Source organism: Silene latifolia, chromosome 2 (genome assembly GCF_048544455.1).
Source record: "Silene latifolia isolate original U9 population chromosome 2, ASM4854445v1, whole genome shotgun sequence".
Classification (NCBI taxonomy): domain Eukaryota; kingdom Viridiplantae; phylum Streptophyta; class Magnoliopsida; order Caryophyllales; family Caryophyllaceae; genus Silene; species Silene latifolia.
This window is the reverse complement of record NC_133527.1, coordinates 77,421,600-77,429,605: the sequence shown is the minus strand read 5'-3', so window position 1 is coordinate 77,429,605 and position 8,006 is coordinate 77,421,600. Positions and strand designations below refer to the sequence as shown.

General features: G+C 39.7%; 1 non-coding gene across 1 annotated transcript; it reads left to right on the top strand.

Moving 5' to 3' along the window:
* Positions 1-1,788: 1,788 nt before the first annotated feature.
* Positions 1,789-1,896, top strand: LOC141644915 (small nucleolar RNA R71). Its single transcript, XR_012544516.1, has one exon. It is a non-coding gene; the product is annotated as a small nucleolar RNA R71 (small nucleolar RNA).
* Positions 1,897-8,006: the final 6,110 nt, after the last annotated feature.

Sequence of the window (8,006 nt, the reverse complement as noted above, 5' to 3'; positions counted from 1 at the left end):
TGTTTCTTTACCCATGGTTTGATCTTTGCATAGATATTCTAACTTCTTCCTATCACTTTCTCTGCTATAATGACCGACCATGAAACATGGCTCATGTAGTCGGGGAGCTCTCATTGTTTTGTCAAGATTGAAAGTGATTGTCTCATCCCTTACTTCAAGTGTGAGCTCTCCATGTTTCACATCGATTACCGCTCCGGCGGTATGCAAGAAAGATCTTCCTAAAATGGTAGGAATGTTGGAATCCTCTTCCATGTCTACAATGACAAAGTCTACCGGGATGAAGAATTCGCCAATTCTCACGGGCACATTCTCCCATACCCCTAAAGGTACCTTTGTTGATCGATCCGCCATTTGAAGAGTGATGTTGGTGCATTTGAGCTCTCCCATTCCTAGCCTCTTACATACCGAGTATGGCATGACACTTACACATGCTCTAAGGTCACATAATGCTTTGTTGATTGTAGTGTCACCAATGGTACAAGGAATAGAAAAACTTCCTGGATATTTAAGCTTTGGAGGGGAACTCCCTTGAAGAATAGCACTACTCACTTTGGTAAAGGCAATAGTCTCCAACTTTCGGATGGATTTCTTCTTGGTAAGAATATCTTTCATGTACTTTGCATAAGCCGGAACATGATTGATCAATTTCGTGAATGGGATTGAGACTTCTAAGTTCTTCACAATTTTCATGAACTTTCCAAGTTGGTCATCAAGCTTAGGCTTAGCTTGGCGACTTGGGAATGGAAGTCTAATTACAATAGGCTCTTTTTCCTTAGCCTTCTCTTTATTCTTCTTCTTTGAAATTTCATTGGTGGTAGGATCTACCTCCTTAGAGTTCTCCACAACTCCTTGCTTATCACTAACATCCACAATATCTTCATCAATTGGCCTCTTCGGCCCCTCATATCTTGTACCACTCCTCAAATGGATGGCACTAATCGTCTCATGTCTTGGGGGATTACCTTGAGGCGGTAATTGCCCCTTTTGTCTTTGAGAGCTAGAAGATGCTAATTAAGTCATTTGAGTTTCTAACATTTTGGTGTGGGCAAGAATGTTGTTGATGGTGATATCTTTAGCTTGGCTATATTTTTGCATTTGGGTGAAAAATTCTTGTTGGTTCTTTTGCATTTGGAGGACCGCTTTTTGAACATCAAAGCTTTGGTCATTTGACTGGTTGTAGGAAGGTTGATTTTGGTAACCTTGGCTTTGGTTGAAAAAGGGTCTTTGAGCTTGGTTTCTCATTAGAGGTGGGGTGTATGTTTGTTGGGGGGTTTGGACATTTTGGATCTTGTATGAAAGATTTGGATGGAATTTGGTGTTCTCATTATAGTAGTTGGAATAAGGGGTGCCACTCTTGTATGCTTGGAAAGCATTGACTTGTTCACTTGTTTCCCTACATTCATTTTGATCATGTCCCAAGGTTCCACAACTTTCACATACTCCACTTGGAATTGAGGATGATGCCACCATAGCATTAACATGTTGTTTGGGTGATTTGGAAGCTTCATCAAGCTTAGCCATGGCCTTCTCAAACTTCAAATTGATGGTGTCGATATGAGCACTTAGTTGAGCACCCAATTGAGTGATGGAATCTACTTCATGCTTTCATCCTCTTGTGGTCTTTCGAGGCCTACTATATTGGGAATTATGAACCGCCATCTCTTCGATTTTGGCCCATGTTTGATTGTCATCAACTTCGGTAAACATCCCATTGGATCCCATATTAAGAACATTGCTGGAGTCTTCATATAGGCCGTTCCAAAATTGTTGCACAAGGAACCACTCACTAAGTCTATGGTGTGGACAAGAACGACAAGTGTCCTTAAATCTCTCCCATGCTTCATATAATGATTCCTCATCCCTTTGCTTGAACCCGGTGATTTGGGCTCTTAACATATTAGTCTTCTCCGGAGAATAGAATTTCTTGTAGAAGGCAAGTGCTAACTTCTTCCATGAATCAATACCAAGGGTAGCCTTGTCTAGGCTCTTTAACCATTGCTTTTCGGTACCGATTAAATAAAAAGGAAACAATACCCATCAGATTTGGTCTTGAGTAACTCCGGTTTGAGAAATTGCATCACAATAGTCACAAAAATTCTCCATATGTGAATGAGGGTCTTCACTAGGCATCCCTCCAAATTGGCTTCTCTCAACTAATTGTATGAATGCGGATTTGGCAATGAAATTACCGGTTAAATATGGTGGTGTAGGAGTACCGTTTGGTAGGTTTTCCTCGGTTGGTACGGAATGTGATGAAAATTTAGGCATTATAGGTTGATTTTGTGGTGGGTTTTGAATTGGGTTATCCTCTCCTTCTCTTGCAAAAGGGTTGACAAACTGAATGTTATTTGGTTGAATGTCCACAATCTCACCAATACCTACAACTCTTGAAGTACCTCTAACAACTCTTCTATTGTTGGTTAAGGTCCTTTCAATTTCGAAATCAATAGGTAATAAATTACCTTGTGATCTCCTAGTCATGCAAAATATCAAACAACTCAAAAACTATTAGAACAACCTTGAGGAGATTAACTTCCCCAAGGTAAATAAAGACACAACTAAAAACAATTAACGAAAATCAAATCAATTGAACACCGTCCCCGGCAACGGCGCCATTTTTGGTTCGGTTTAAACTCGTTGTCAAAAGCTACCAACCAAAACAATATTTATAACTTCACAAACTACTCTTAGCAAAGAGGTAAGTAAAGGTTGGATCCCAAGGGACGGGTATTGATGTAGGATTTTCAATTGCAAGTAGCTATGTCTTAGGGTGTCACAAATTGGGTTTGAGATGAGATGTGGTCTAAACTAATCAATAAGATGTAAGTAAAGCAAATAAAGGGGTTGAAAACAATTGATTAAAAGTACGAGGGTGTCATGGGTTCATAGGGGATACATGGAAATAGATTATACAAACATGTTCTCAAATAGATGCAAGCACTTATTGTTGTGATGGGATCAAGTTAGTGTATATCTTACAATCCCTAGGAGAATTTAGGTCCCGGAGCTGAGTCGTCTAGACTGTACAACACCTACAAGTCGACTTATTCTCCCCCTATTCAACTCTTATGCATGGTCTAATGAGGCTCGAGTTGGTTTATGTCTTACAAGTCTCATTGAAAAGATAGGAGATGGGTAAAAAATGCAAGGATTCATAGGCTCGCATTTCATCAAACATAACATGTGCATAGGTTGAAATCAGAACAAGCAAGCAAATTAATTATGAAAATATATTAGATTAAGCATAGATCAATTCTCATGTTTGTTTCCCCTAATTCCCCATTAACCCTAGCTAAAGAACTACTCAATCATGATTATGTTTAGCATACTAACAAGGTTCTCAATCATACTAACAAAGCAAAACATGATGAATAAATGATGTGATTAACAATAATTAAACAAAGGTAAAAAGGAATTATACCTATGAAGATGATCCAAATAATAAAGCAAAGAATAATAGAAGTACTTGATGATAGATGGAAGGTTGTCAATCCTCCAATAAACCCCAATAATCTTCTAATTACCCAAATAAAACTAAGAACAATTGAGAGAATTAAGGAAGATTAAGATGTAATTAATATTGAGAAATGTATTACAACTAAATTAAGAGAGGATTAAGAGTTGATTAAAATGAGATTAAAGCTTGATTGAAACTTGATTAAAACTTGATTCTAATCTAGGTAGTACAAAGGGATATTTATACTAGAATTAAGTACAAGGATTAGGGTTACTAAGGGCTTAAATGACTATTAAGATCCTAAGAGAAGCTTGAGGAAATGCAACTCCCGAGGGACATGGGCGGATCATGCTTGCAACTCCCACCAGGATCCGCTCGTCCTCACCTAAAGCACGGCTTGTCCTGTAAGGAGACCCGCTCGGGCTGGCAGTCGGGATGCCCGGATTGTGCTTTGGTACGCTCAGATCATGCTCAGGGACGCTTGGATCGTTGCTCTGATCCGCTCGTCCTGAGCTGGGGCCGCTCGGATCGTGGCACAGGATTCTTCTCTTATTTAGCTCCTTAACAATCCGCGGGGATTGTGTTGGGGATGCAAGGATCTTTTCATCATTGCCTATTTTACTCTATTTATTTGCTTAGGCCTCTAGTATCGGTCTCCTCCTTGATGCTATGTCATTAGATGCGATCCATTTAGCTCCATTTCGCCTCATAAATGCAAGGTTAGCGATAGACTCCTACCAAGGACACAAAACCTCAAGAATATGCAAAATGGGAAACTAAAGATAAGAAATGACCTTAATATATGCTAGAAAGCATGGGAACGAGGTTAATTCGGGGACTAAATGTGCTCAAATATGAGTCACATCAATGCTTCTAATTACTTGAACTAGAATTGCGTGATTTGGGTTAGTAATAGAAAGGGTGATTAAAGGCAACCGATTTGATTTTCTTCACTAAAATTAGATGAGAAATTCATTTTTGATAAAACCGAACTTTATTAGATATTGTAATAGATTTCTCAAGGTCGGTAATTGATTGTAGTCAATGATCGGGTCATTAATTATTTAGTAGTGAATACTAATTTGGGTGAAGATATTTCTTCATATTTAATTATTTATAACTTTACTGCTTATTCTCAATTCATTATTAGTTTAGTCTATAAACGAAACTCACCCCCCCCCTAGATAGTTACTACGATTCTTAATTTAACTAAGCGTCGCTCTTTTCTACACTTTAATTTCATTTATGATTAATCCAATTCCTTGTGGTTCGACCCTTATTTTTGCTTTACTACTTGTTTAGTACTAAGGAGTTAAGTGATATAAATTATTAATTTGGGGCATACAACTCAAGCCTGTCAAATTTTGGCGCCGTTGCCGGGGAATTGGCATTAATTGTTTTTGAGTAGGTTTATGCATAATACTCGTATTTCTAATCTAAATCTCGAGCCTTTCGATCTAGAGATTGAGCATACTCTTTTCAGGTTACGGAAGAACAAACGAGGTGTAATAGTGGCTATTCCTGAAGGTAGCGAATTCGGCGATTTGCATTTCGATTCTGACAATTCGGAAATTTTTGAAAAATCTGGTAAGTCTTTTATTATGGCTGGTACTATTAAGGAACTTACAGCACCCGATCTCACCCAACAACCTCTTTGTGTTACTTATCCTCAGTTAGGTGAGAATGGAACTTTTGAGTTGAAGTCGGGGCTGATTCGTCAACTGCCCACTTTCAACGGTCTAAGTGGAGAGGACCCCAATAAGCATTTGTTGGATTTCCATATTGTTTATGTAACACCCCCATACACCAAGGTGCCTTACCAAGGACCACCCCAGTGTATAAAGGTGCTATCATCTCGGTTTCCCAAGGTAAGTAGATTAAACAAACAATAGTAGAACATTTAAGAAATAGCTTAATACTTTACATTATAGAACAACGTGACAAAGATACAACATAACCAACTACAAGGACTACTAAACGTGAGTGACGGCGACATCTACTTCGGTAGTGTGATGACTCAATTCCCTTCCGTGCCCCGCAAGCGTTAAGAATAGTTGTACATGCTAAACCAACTACTCATCATCCCTGAATGGATCACCACAGTTTTGAAAACACAACACGGGGTCAGTTCACTGAATAATCAAGATAAGACAAAGCAAGATAAAGGTAATCATCTATTCCACAATTCACCTCCACTCCCAATCACATCTCCAGACTGACTACACACCAAAGTGTGTAGCCTTTCTAGTGGGGGACCGCAGCCTTGCCCACCTAAGCCCCGCTCAGAAACGAGCGATAACCCTGTTCATTAATGTGCACATCCCCTCCTGTGGCGGGTTCCACAAAGAGCAAATCAAGGGCGTGAGGCCACTACCGCAAGTGACTCCACTCAGACGAGGACGCACCTTGCAACAACACCAATCATCTCATCACCAACACTCATACTCCAATCCACCAACAACAATCAATAAACAACAAGAATCATATAAATCAATCACAACAATGCATTAAATCAATTATACAGTAGACCGATTAGGGAAACTCTACCTTATCGCTAATCCATGAAAGTGCATCCAACAACTAGTCAGACAAGACTCCGAGGCGAATCCTACAAGTAGTAACCATATCCTATTACTAGACTACCCCAAAAACCTACTGAAAGACAACAACAAAACAATGACTTACCTTGAGACGCGGACTGAAGTCGGCAACGATGACATCCTGACTCGATGACTCCAAGCATGAACCATTCCCCCTTCTTGGTTTAGTGTCTAGGCTAAGTGAAAGAGTAGAGGGGTGGGTGATAGGTAGGAGAGAGAGAGAGAGAGGTTATGGTTAGAAATATAAAACAACCATCGAAAAAGAAATAAGTTTTACGATCTCGCGTTTTATATTACGTGGTAACAGCCGTGATACTCGGTCGAGTATCTTCATACTCGGCCGAGTAAGCCATACTCGGTCGAGTGTTACCATCGGCCGTGTAACCCCTACTAGGTCAAGTAAACAGTAGCGTAGGTCTCCTATCCTTTCCTATATCCCTTGCCACGGGTCTCTCTTGGTCAAACGGTCAGTCAACAAGTCCTTAAACAGGGTGGGTATTACAGTTTGCTCAAGCATGAAGCCAGCTACAGTTACTGATGAACAATTTAAATTGAGAGCCTTTCCATTTTCTCTTAAGGATTCTGCACGAGATTAGTTGTACTATTTGCCACCTTCAAGTATTGATATATGGGTGAAGATGAAAAAGGCATTCTTGAAAAAATACTTTCATGCATCTCGAGCCTCTCAACTGAAGAAGGAAATTAGTAATACCGACCGGAGGGATTGTGATACTATGTATGAGTACTTGGAACGTTTCAAGAAGTTATGTACTATATATCCCTACCATGGGTATACCGCTCAAGACCTTGTCATGTACTTTTGTGGAGTCCTTTGCATGGAAGATGCCCGTACTGTGTCTGCGGAATTTGGTGGAAATATTGTAAACAAAAGCCCGCCTGAGGCTTGGACGATCATTGGTGAGTTGACTGAGAGCTCCATGGATTTTGCTTGAAAATATACGAAGCGTGGAGTAAATTCTGTGGGTTCATCTTCTTCCAATCTTGAAGAATAAGTTGATAATTTGACATCTCAAATCAAGGATATGATGTCAGGGAAAAAGATGGCAATGGTTTGTGGAATCTGTTTCGATGGACATCCTAGTGAGCATTTTCTACTCATGGAAGAAGGTCCTCAAGAAGAGGTGAATGGAGTATGGGAGAGCACACCACAGAAGAAGTGAGATCCTTACTCTTACACTTTCAATCCCGGGTTGAAAGCACATCCAAATTTTCGGTGGGGCAGATCTCAAAACACCCAACATTTTGGACAAAGTGGCCAATCTAGTCAACCTAAGACTCGGTTTATACCTTGATCACTAGTTCAAAATATACCTCTGACTCAACCTCCTCATAATGGTCAAATGTCAACTGAAGACATGATACGAGCATTGGTTACTAGTCAAGCTACTCTCCAAGCAACAGCTATTCAAAATCAAAAGGAGAACAAGGCTAGTATTCAAAATATTGAGAATCAATTGGGGCAAATGGCGAGATCCATTAATCGGTTGGAGCTTAGCTAGAGATTCTAAAGTACTACAGTCTCAAATGGTAGGAAATCCAAAGAATGTAAGTGCGGTGTCACTTAGAAACCGAAGGCAATTGGTTGAAGCTGAGAAACCAAAAGCAAAGTCCAAGAGTGCCATCTTGCACGAAGAATAGAGGATTGTGGTTGAGAAAGGTGAGAGTGCAACTCCAGAACCTGTTACAAGTTGTGGTTATTGTTGAACCAATATTGGAGGCGGCGGATGTTCCATTTCATAATGCTTTCAAGTCTACAAGATGGATTCAGAACAAAAAAAATATTTATGAGACATTCCGTAAGTGTGAGGTAAACATTACCCTTTCTTGATCTTTTGAAAATTGTACCTAGCTATGCTAAATTTTTGAAAGAGTTGTATACTATAAAAAGACAACAAAGACTGAAAGGTGCCCAAAAAGTCAAGGTTAGT